This window comes from Giraffa tippelskirchi, chromosome 12, assembly GCF_054371585.1.
Source record: "Giraffa tippelskirchi isolate mGirTip1 chromosome 12, T2T-mGirTip1v1.2.pri, whole genome shotgun sequence".
NCBI lineage: Eukaryota > Metazoa > Chordata > Mammalia > Artiodactyla > Giraffidae > Giraffa > Giraffa tippelskirchi.
In genome coordinates this window covers 57563754-57575316 of record NC_137286.1, presented here as the reverse complement: position 1 = coordinate 57575316, position 11563 = coordinate 57563754, and the positions used below count along the sequence as shown (strand labels likewise).

The 11563-nt window shown below is 42.8% G+C and overlaps 1 long non-coding RNA gene across 1 annotated transcript; it reads right to left on the bottom strand.

Annotated features, from left to right (window-relative positions):
- Nucleotides 1-1207: 1207 nt before the first annotated feature.
- On the bottom strand, nucleotides 1208-5471 carry LOC145530256 (uncharacterized). The gene is made up of 2 exons (XR_014071613.1): nucleotides 3865-5471; nucleotides 1208-1540 (listed from the first exon to the last, which is right to left on the bottom strand). It is a non-coding gene; the product is annotated as an uncharacterized LOC145530256 (long non-coding RNA).
- Between the last annotated feature and the right edge of the window lie 6092 nt (nucleotides 5472-11563).

The following is an 11563-nucleotide window of genomic DNA, read 5'->3' as shown; positions in this document are numbered from 1 at the left end:
GCTGGCGTTTCTCCAAAACCTGTTTATTGTGTGAATTCCTGGAACCCACCGTGGATCCCCGAACCGGGCAGGAGAAGCACGCCTACAATCCCTGTCCAGAGATCTGCGGAGACCACAGGGAGACAAGCTCTGCGGCCTGGCGAGCGGAGGACGGAGTCGAGGCTTGGCAGACTAAGTTTTTTCTCTTTGTTCTGTTGTTACTCTTGTTCGTGTTAACTCTATGGGGTCAACTCTATGGAGAGATCAAAATTAATATCTTCTATTCTGAAACTCGCCTGTAAGCAACAGCAACGGCCCCAAGGATGTTTGACCAGCCGCCATCTGATAGAGCCTGCTGCAGGCTGTGGGAGTGCAGCAGTGGGAGCCAGACCTGGTTCTGTCTCCATGGAGACACCACCTCCATACGAGGACAGAGGACCTCCAATCCTGAGGTCTGTAAACCGAGGACAGTGGTGCTTCCGATGACACTGCAACGTGAGAAAAGAGAGCCTACCCGCTGGAAGTTCTAGTGCTCACACTGACCTCAGTAAAGGGCCTCTACAGAGAAATTTCACTCCCCACCCTCTCATCTACCCTCCCCCTGTCTCCACTGCCGTAATGTCTTCAAGTCATGAAGCTCTTTGGTCTAAAAATATTGCATTAGAATCCCAGTAAGCAGAACCTCCCTGGTGGTCCAGCAATTAAGAATCCCCCTTGCAATGCAGGGAATGTGGGTTTGATCTCTACTAGGGGAACTAAGACCTCACAAGCTGTGCAGCCCCTGAGCCTGAGTGCCGCAGCTCCTGAGAGCCACAAGTAGAGAGTTCATGCCCGCTAATGAAAATCTCATATGCCGCAGCCAAGACCTGATGCTCCAAATGAATGGATTACTTAATATTCAAAAGGAATCTGGAAACATCTCTCAATAGACTTATAAGACACGGGAGCATTCTCAAGCTCCAAACCTCCTTGAAACTGCCTCTCTTTTATGATTTCTTGGGCTTCCCTGATGGGTCAGATAGTAAAGAATCCACCTGCAATGCACAAGGCCCAGGTTCATTCCCTGAAAGATCCCCTGGAGAAGGAAGGGCGTGGCTACCCACTCCAGTATTCTTGCCTGGGGAATCCCATGGACAGAGGAGCCTGACGGGCTACAACCCATGTGGTGGCAAAGAGTTGGACACGACTGAGCAACTAACACACACACATATGCCTCACCTACTTGAAATTTAAGCTGAACTTTTAAAGCGTTTATTTATGTCTTAGGTTATAAGTGTAAGAGATTTTTTAAATGCAAAGACTGAAGAGCCATAGAAATAGTTCTTTGGCAGTTTCCTTTGACAGCAAAAACATTTTTAGGCTCCAGAGAGATATTTCTTTGAACACTGAAGACAGTGTGACTGTGAGAGGAGAAAGCGATGCAGCAGAGCCACCACAGATGAGACGAGAGAAAGCCTGAGCTCTGATGTGAGTCTGAATGGTCCACCTCTCCCAGCCTCTGCCTTGTCTAGAGTGAGAGGTATCATATGGGGGTCCTCTGAGATCACCAGGTTCTGTGAGCCTGTGAAGGACAAAAATGTCTTATCACACACTATTTGATGTTGTCTAGGACCTCAAGGAAATCAACCCTGAAAATTCACTGGAAAGACTGATACTGAAGCTGAAGCTCCAATTCTTCCACCACCTGATGCGAAGAGCCAATTCATTGGAAAACACTCTTAATTTGGGAAAGACTGAGGACAGGAGGAGAAGGGGGCGACAGAGGATAAAATGGTTGGATGGGATCACTGACTCAGTGGGCATGAGTTTGAGCAAACTCAGGGAGATGGCGAAGGACAGGGAAGCATGGCATGCTGCAGTCCATGGGGTCACAAAGAGTTGGACATGACTTAGTGACTGAACCACAACAAGGTGATGAGTAGCAGGTATTTGGCAGACAATCCATTTGATTTAAAAAAAAAAATAGTTGTAAGAGTGAAATAATAGGCCACTAATAATAACTGACATTTGTCAAAAGTTCATAATATGCCAGACATTAGGCTTTAAACTTTTCCATATTGAGCCTTTCTTTAAATTTCATGACAACCCAGTGGCAAAAGTAGCATTATGATCTATTTTCTCACATCCGTGGAAACTGAGGCTGACCAAAGTGATACCACCAGCCAGAAGTGCGAAAGCTGGGAAATTGGCAGAAATAAGGTTCAAACCCAGGTGCTGGGCTGCAGCTGCTGAGTGCTAAAGAGGGAGCCTTGTAGGAGCAGTTCCCTGCCCCAGGAATGGTCTCTGTGAGCTGCGTGAGGGGGCTCTGAGGCCATGGCTCTCTCTCCAGTTTTCACATGAAGAAGCAACCTCATAGCTCCATCCCACAGGATACGGTTCCTGCAGGCAAGCTGAGGCCTAACTTCACAGCTGACTGTCAGTTATATTGAACCACCACTCACCCAGAATTTGGTGCTCTGACAAAGATGCTCAGACATCACTTTTATGGCCCAGGACTCATCTGATTATCTACCTGTCAATGCCCTAGTCTTTGGACATTCTTAGCTGTCTGTTCATGTCTCAGGGACACGTCTCTGAGATGCAATGTAAGGTGTTTTGAGGGATTAGGTGGTGTTGAAGTGGGCAGCATTTGAGGAAGAGTTCACTGAATCCCAGTCCTGATGGCAAATGATTAGGTGGGAAACAAACCCCAAGAACAGGTTCACTAAAAGAATAAAGTTTTAAAATAGGGGGATGGCTTAAAACAAAAAGAATCTCCTCCAGAAATCTGCAAGGGCTGCAATCATGAAAAGTTCAAACGTAGCTAAATTATTCATTCAGTCATCAAACATTTTCTGAGTTTTGTGTGGGGCTCTAGGGAGGCAGAGATGAGTAAGAGAAACTGCCTAGATTCATGATCTAGTTGGGAGATACTGCTTATCAGAACACTCCCTTAGTTTTCCTGGGAAATGCAAATGATGCTGCATGGAGTATGTATCTCTTTCTTTGGAATCAAAATGTCAAAACTGACTCAAATCAGAGCTTCATCTCTCACTCCAGTTATAGAACCACTCTGAACTTCAGTTTTCTCTTCGGTGAGTTGGGAATAATCATTCCTACCACATTGTATCATCCAGAGGATTAAGGGAGATTCTTTATGGGAAAGTCAGTTGCAGGTGATTGAATGTAAAGGACAGGGAATAAAGTGGGTGCATTTTTTAGCTTGATGAACAGTTTTCCCTCTGCCTTTCATGTTCCAAAGTTTTACTTAGCACTGTTATAGACAAAGGTGCATTTTTTTTAAAAAGCTGATTAATTGAAACTATCTCCCACTTCTGTTCCTAAAATGATACAAACTCCAATTGTTATTAATTTCTCAGGGTTGCCAAGCTTAGAAATTCTTATGTGAGTTACAGCTCTTGGTTGATAAGCAGTTAGCGTTACTCTAATCTAAAAGCACATTTCAGGGCCAAGACAACGGGGAGCTTTGATAATTTCATTCTTGCAAGAAGAAAGCAGGAAGCAATGGAGCTTCAGGATTAGGGACCAAACCTTTCAACCAGTTTCCTCACTCCTGTCAAACCAGAAACAGGCTTGAGGGAGAGCCACAGAGGGGCCTAGGTTTGCTATAAGGCACTGAATGCCCCTCCCACCCCAGGAATTATCAAGGGCTGACTCAGTTCCCAGTGCTGCCAGCAGTAGGCATTAAGCAAGTCCTTCTGTTTATGAGCAGCTCAGAGTGAGGTGGGCTTGGGTCTAACTGGCTTACTTTGTGCAATTATATCCTTGGCCAAGCTGAGCCGCTTATCCGAAGAGTTGTTGATCTGTTGACCTTCCTATACCCTGGTCCTCGTCTGAGCACCCCTTTCCCCATCCGCTTCCTGATCCTCTGTGCCCATCTCTTACCTGCCTCACTTGGAGTAGACAACTCATCTAGTCCCCTGACTGATAGATTTTGAACGCGTTTTAGTGTTCCAGCTTCCAAATATTCTTCGAAACCACAAAGCCCGGGTGCTGTGTCCAGAGATCTTTTTTTTGCTTTCTGAAATGGCAGAGGTAGTTGCAAGCAGAGTTTTTCCAAATTTCTGGACTTGTGGAAGGAAAAGTGTGGAGGAGATTCCCTGCCTTGGCAGGTCTAAATGATATGATGTGTGACTCTCTGGAAATCTGTACTTTAACATGTTCTTTGGGGGAGTCTTATGATCAAGCAAGTTTGAGACACAGCTTGACTTCTTATTGGAATAAGAGTTGATAATATGTTTACTTCTTCAAGTACATCTTTGTTTTATCCTAACAGCGTCTGTATTGCTGAATGACTGACTGTATAAATGATCTGACCAGCATGGGGTGGCTCTAACGGAGCAGTAAGAAATGCTGTGCACAGAAAGTTGGGAAAGAGGCCTGGATGCTGACATATCCCAGACTTCAGCTAATTCTTATGAAGCATCTTTTGGTGTTCTTGGAAATGTGAGCATGTGTTTTCATGGGTGGCAATTGAGTCATGGAAGGTAGAAAGGGAGAGATTTATAGGCAAAGGTTTTGTCCCTTTTTTGCATAAAAGGACTGCCTGGAACACATCAAAATAATTAGCTTTATGAGCGTGGAGACAACTACATGCTTCCCATGGTGTCTGGCACACAATAAGCTCTCAATAAAACAACAAATGGATCAATGAATGAGTGAGTGAACCCATCGATGCTCTCCATGAATGTGACTGTGGCGGAGCTCCTCTCTTCCTTCTGTATATCTTTGTCTTCCCCTCTGTGTGATATTGGGAAGATCTTAGCTGGACTTGCAAGAGTGGAGATAAAACTTTGGCTCCTAGTTCATCATCGGTAGGGCAGACATTCACTATCTGTGGGCTTCCTGAGCTTTATAGATAAAGGGGAGGACTGTCTCCAGGGCTCTGGGTGGAGGCCAGTGGAGACAATGGACTCAAAGGGCTTTGTCACCACCCATGTGAAGGATTGTCATGTGTTTCTTCTGCTCGCCCTTTATGACACCATCAACATCCCTTAGTTTCATCTTCCAGAGGAGGATCTTTACAAAGAGTCACTGCCCAAGATCTGGGAGACACTGGTACATATTTGCTCCTTTTTCTCAGCATATGAACAGTCAATATATCTCAAATCTATAAAACTGAAGGCAAACTCCAGTATTAGCAGTAGAGGATGGCCAGAGAGGAGGGTGTGCTCTGTTACAAATTCTCTTTGGGCCTTAGTACCCTCCCGTATAGACTGAGTCACTGTTTCTGCCATCCATGTGGTCCCTTCTGTGTGGGCAGGGAAGCCCCCTGCCAGGAGCTGAAGGGCTATTCCGTGCTCCGAGGATGCATGGGAAGAGGCTCACATATGTAATAATAGAAGGAAAATGAAGGCTACGTCCCCATCACCTCTTTCCACAGTGCAAATGTGGAAAGGTAAGTATTCCTGAGACAGAAACGCACGTTGTGAAAGGAAACAACAGTGGCCTGATCTGCCTCTCCTCTGTGCTGAAGTGCCCTTCATCGGTCTGCTTCCCATGTTGGGTGTGCATTTTTGTTCTTTTCCTCCTTCGTTTATGTGCTGTGTGCTTAGTCGCTCAGTCGTGTCCCACTCTTTGCAACCCTATGGACTGTAGCCCGCCGGGCTCCTCTGTCCATGGGATTCTCTAGGCAGGAATCCTGGAGTGGGTTGCCATGTCCTCCTTCAGGGGATCTTCCCAACCCGGGTCTCCCACATTGCAGGCAGATTCTTTACCAGCTGAGCTACCAGGGAAGCCCGTAGTTTATACACTCTTCGCTTATACACTCATTCAAAAGACATTGACTGAGAAAGCAGAATTTTATTGGCTCTCTTATCTGTGCAATCATGGACCCAGGCTTTGTGTTTCCCTGTTGCTAAGTTTTTATTTTCTCAGGTGAAAGAGCCAGTGTTCTGGTTTCTCTGCTTGTCGTCTCACAAGGACCATCTCTTACATTCTCTCAGGTGATACGCCTCTGCCCAGCCTTTGCTCTCCAGGAGGCTGAGGAACAGCTCCCTGGAGGCCATCAGTCTGCATGGCTGGGGTGGTGTGAGCCCTTCGCTGTCTGACCTAGTCCCCTTGGCCAGTGCCCAGGCAACAAGTGACCCCTGGGCTCTACAAGCTGGCTTGCTGCCCCTTGAGCCGTTGAGTATAGTTGGGTGGCAAGAGTGAAGTCAAGGAAACCTGGGTTTTGCATGAAATTCCAAAATGTCTGGTTTTGAGGACTTTGCCAAATTTCCTCCTCAAGCTCTCTGAAACTTGGGCTTCTCATACATGAAAAGACAACAATCATAACTACTTTACAGAATTGCCTTGAAGCTAAAATGAGCTAAGATATAAAAATTGTTCAAAGAATGGATTGATATTCACTCATGAAATCTCTTCCAGCTCCATGTCCTGAACCCTGTCCTTGCATGATCAATTTCTGCACAACTTTTAAAGTCAAATTCTTTTGCCAATTTTACTGTGAAATATCCAAATGTACTTTCACTTTCAGCTGGGTTCTCTTCTGGCCCAAATTACATTTTACTATGTGTTTTAGGTATTTGTGTTGTTATCATATCCCCAACTAGAAAGTAAATATCTTATTTGTCCTTATTTTGCCCCAAAGCTGGCACAGTTGATTGCCTATGAGATATAGTACTCAAAAGCACTTGTAAAATGAATTAATGAGTGAACAGGCAATGAATTACTACCTGAATAGGGTAGGAAGAGAAATTTCTACCTGTATGAGCTCAAACGGTTTTGAAAATGATCTTTCAGTAAGCTATTTGGGCCCATATAACTGATAAGAAGTTTAGGATATAAAATACATAAAGAATTTTATGATTCAGTAAGAAAGAAGAACTAATTATAAAAATGAGCAAAGAGTGGGAACAGAAGATGTCAGAGAAGATAAAATCTCAAATAGGCAATAGACATATGAAATGTTGTTGGACCTTATGAGTAATTATAAAAATGAAAATTAGAATAATGAGGGGCCATTTCATAAAGTGGAAACTTTGGAAGTAGTAAGTATTAACGAAGCTGAGGAAACAGCTCAAAAAATGCACATTTTATCTCAATGTTCATAGCAGCACTATTTATAATAGCCAAGACACAGAAGCTACCTAAATGTCCAGCAACAGATAATATATATATACATATAGATAATATATAATATATACATATGTATATGTATGCTAAGTTACCTCAGTCAAGTCTAACTCTTTGCAAGCCCAGGCTCCTCTGTCCATGGGCTTCTCCAAGCAAGAATACTAGAGTGGGTTGCCATGTCCCCCTCCAGGGGATCTTCCTGACTCAAGGATTGAATCCAGGTCTCTTACATCTCCTGCATTGGCAGGCAGGTTCTTTACCACTAATGCCAGCTGGGAAGCTCGCACACACACACACACACATACACACATATGTATTAGCCACACACACAAAAAATGTAATAATGCTATTTGTAGCAACATGGATGGACCTAAGGATTATCATAATAAGTGAAGTAAGTCAGACAAAGACAAATATCATATGATGTCACTTATATATGGAATCTAAAATGAATTATATAAATGAACTCATTTACAAAACAAAAATAGACTTACAGACATAGAAAGCAAGCTTATGGTTATCAAAGAGGAAAGATTGGAGAGAGGGATAAATTAGGAGCTTGGGATTAAAATATACACACTACTATATATAAAATAAATAACCAACAAGGATCTACTGTATGACACGGGGAACTAAGTATCTTGCAATAATCTGTAATGGAAAAGATTCCTTAAAAGAATATATATACATTCAGTATAACTGAATCACTTTGCTGTATACCTTAAACTAACACAACAGTATAAATCAAATCTATTGCAATAATTTTTTTTTAAATGCATGTTTCAAGTTGATCATGGCATATTCCTACAGTGAAATACAGAAAACAATGAGCCTGGTCCTCATGTGTCATCAAGTATAGACACTGAAAACAGGAGAGACAATGATACAGACTGACAAAGGCTACTTGCTGAGGTCTGGACTAGTACGACCACATTTATGTACAACATCCACATACATATACACATACACAGAAATCCCCGTGTTATTTTTGGAGGGGGAGACTTGGTAGGATTACGGAAAGACAGGAAAGGTAGTCACACAACACTGGTGGCCTGGTTGACTCTAGAATGGAGGGAGGGAGGAAGTCATCAGGAGACCTACACCGGGATCTTTACAAGCAAAATAAGGGTGGAGAAAAACTGGGTGGTGACTAGGAACATTTTTATTTTAGTCCTGTTTGCTCAACTAGAAAGTCCTAATGGTGGAAAATATTAAATATAATATAAAACTTTGGGGGACACAATGGGTTACTCAGTGAAATTCAGGTTTACCAAGCACCAACCTGTCCTAAGGACTGCCTGACTCCCAAATGTTTATTTCCAGAATGTTCCAGCAATAAGCTGAAAAGAAATGATCAGGGTTTTATTGACCTATACAGAATCATATCTAATGTGATTCTGAAAATGCAGAATGAGGTTCAGCTCTCCCTTGAGCTGGCCTGCTGTTTCCCACTCTAATAAACTTTATTCTCTTCTCATTCTGACTCTTGTCTGGAAATTCTTTTCCAACTCACACACAGACTGAGACATTTTGGTGGCCCATACGGGGATTCTCAGGGGTTTTCTCCTCCCTAATTCGCTTGCTTATTTTTCCTCAAACCCCCTGCGAATAGGTGAATAGCTGTGGAAGCAACTGAGGAATTCTGGCCAGGGTTACTCTATAGCATGTTCCAAAGGCCACACAGCCTACTGCGCCCCAGTAGCTGCCATCCAAGCAGGTGAGGGCTCTCCTTCCCCTTTCATCCTTAGGCTGAGGACCAGGCCATTTACAATTGTGTGGACACCAGTCAGGCACTTAAAATCCACTAGGAAACCTGCCACTTGAAGACCCTTCCGGCAGGATAAGGGGATGATGGAATGGATCAGACAATTAGGGTCTGCCCCAAGAACAACAAAAACATTATGTAAAAAGCTTCCATTTTTGCTGCAGAAATAGCTTCTCCTATAAGATGACCATTGTGTTATTTTTTTCTTCTTTTCTAACCAGGGCTGATAGCATGGCAACTACTGATAATTCAGTGCTGAATGCTGAGTTTGATATAGACATTTCAGTTCAGTCGCTCAGTCTACATTCAAACGGGTATATCTTTCCTTTTCTCCTTTGCCTTTCACGTCTTTTTTTTTTTTAATGGAAATTAAAAAAAACGACAACAACAACAAAAAAACTCTCCCCAAGTTCCCATCACTACCTTCTTCTGCCTGAATGGTACTGCCAAGGGGGCTTGGTAGAAGTTGACCACCAGGGTCCTAAGTGGTGGCTACATTGGCCACCCCAGAACTGCTGTAGGAGAAGGGAGGAGGGTTTGTTTTAGAATTACAAGGTAGGGAGTGCAGTTCAGGGAGGGGCGGAGGAGGAGTCTCGATATTCAGCCTCCTTGGAATAAAATTTAACTCATCCCATCATTGAACCTGGATTCGATCCCTCGGTTGGCAAGATCCCCTGCAGGAGGGCATGGCCACCCACTCCAGTATTCCTGCCTGGAGAATCCCATGGACAGAGGAGCCTGGCGGGCTACAGCCCATGGGGTTGCAGAGAGTCAGACATGACTGAGTGACAAAGCACATCACTGAAGTGAATGAAAAATGTTAACTTTTCTGGATTCATGGCCCATTTATTTAACATCTATTTTGGCTTCATATTTGATGGAATCTATGCTTTGAAGATGTTACCCTGTTATTTTTCTAAATGAACACTGAGGTTATATTATGATTTCCTTGTCTTCAGATGAGGAGACTGAGGCCCAAAGAAACTGATTGGCTTGCCTGAGGGTGTATGCTTATGGAGCCAGAAGTTAAAGCCTGCTGTCTCTCTCTTAGATAACCCTCTGACTTGATCTGTTTCACTCTCTTGTCTGTTTTTCTCTCTCAAAGCATGATCTCTTATCTCTGTTTCTGGGACAACCAGGACGTGTTCTCCAGTCACCGTAAACACACATTTCAAGAACAGCATCACACTTTTCCCTACAGTATCCCACTTGATAACCTCACTGGACACAAACAGAGAGAGAACCTCTTTTGTTAACTTCACAAGCCTGTGTAACTTACCCTAAGTCAGAGTCAAGGTTGATGTTACCCTCGGTGAGTGCTTATTCAAAGGCTAACAGAAGAGGACCTTTAGAAGATAACTCTTAAAGGAGAATAACAAGTTTATCTTTCTTTAAAGTGTGTGGCAGCTTGTGATGGCTTGCAAAATGGTTTGTGATCTTTCCCCAAGGTCTCAGAGAAAATACTTCTTTTTAATGTTTCCTTTCATTACCTGTTCATTTATAGCTTAGTAGCTTCTTCTCCAAGTCTTGTCTCTTGACGGCATTAGTCATCAGAGTTGAGACAAGCTACGTCCAGCCACAGAGTCCTTCTGTGTCTTCCGGGGTTGGACTCACAGGAAGCAAGTTGAGGGTTTCCTGTTTCTGACGTTGTTTAAGAGGTTCATGGGGTTTTATGGGAGTGTATGGAATTGGGGTTCCAGGTTTTTGGAAACTACCCGAAATTCCTCCAGTAGCCCTCTTTACATGTTTCAGGGGTGAGAAGTTCCTGCCCAGTGATGCTTTCAAAGGAGAGATCCAGGAATGACTTGAGGGCATCCTGAGGCTGGAGAGCTTTGAGGGTGTTTCTCAGTGTGGACTTCAGCATCTCGACTCTAGCCCAGTGTCTACCCACCCCCAGCAGATCTGGTGTCTCACTGCCTTTTGTGTTGTAAAACCCAAACGAGAGGCTTTTAAATTATTTCTATTGCCTAGAAAAGAGAATTATCCCTGGTGACAAAATCATCAAATTTTATTATGTGCAAACCAGTGCTATATATTTCAGAGTTTTGCTTTAAAGGATATCATTTAGAAAAATGGCACAGCTTTTCATGGGCTTGAAAGTTTCTATTGTCAAAACATATTACCAGGGAAGTACAATACATTGTAAAATTACAAGGAATCGCAATTCAGTCCTGTTTTGACTTTATTTATAAAAAACAGATTAATAGCAAATGAATAAAACTTTTAAACCATTCTCCGAGTAATAATACTAAACAAAACGACTAATAAAACAGCCGCATTCAAACAGCTGTTTAAGAAACCCCAATGATATTTCATCCATTGTCAAATTTGGCATTTGGGCAGAATAAAGACCAAAGTAAATATTTATTGATTCATGGGAGAACACTGAAAATCCCTTCTTTATAAGTAGAATAAGCAAATAAACCATGATTTATAAAAACCCTGGCTAACTAAATCAGCTAATGGGTCTATTCAAAAAATTCTTATCATGTAAACTGTGAACTGACAATTATAATTGAAAATTACCAGTTTCTCTATGAATTTAATATACATATAGTTAACCACCTGCTTAACTGTTATACAGAGCCATTTAAATGTGCAAATGGAAGTACAAATGTTTGAAGGCTTTTGAACCAAACACATTAATTGCCAGTGTGTGTTAATGGAAGCAGGCAGAATGGAAGCTTGCTTCTCTCTGTAATAAATATAAAATTTCCCTGGGCTTCTGAGTCTGTGCTGAGC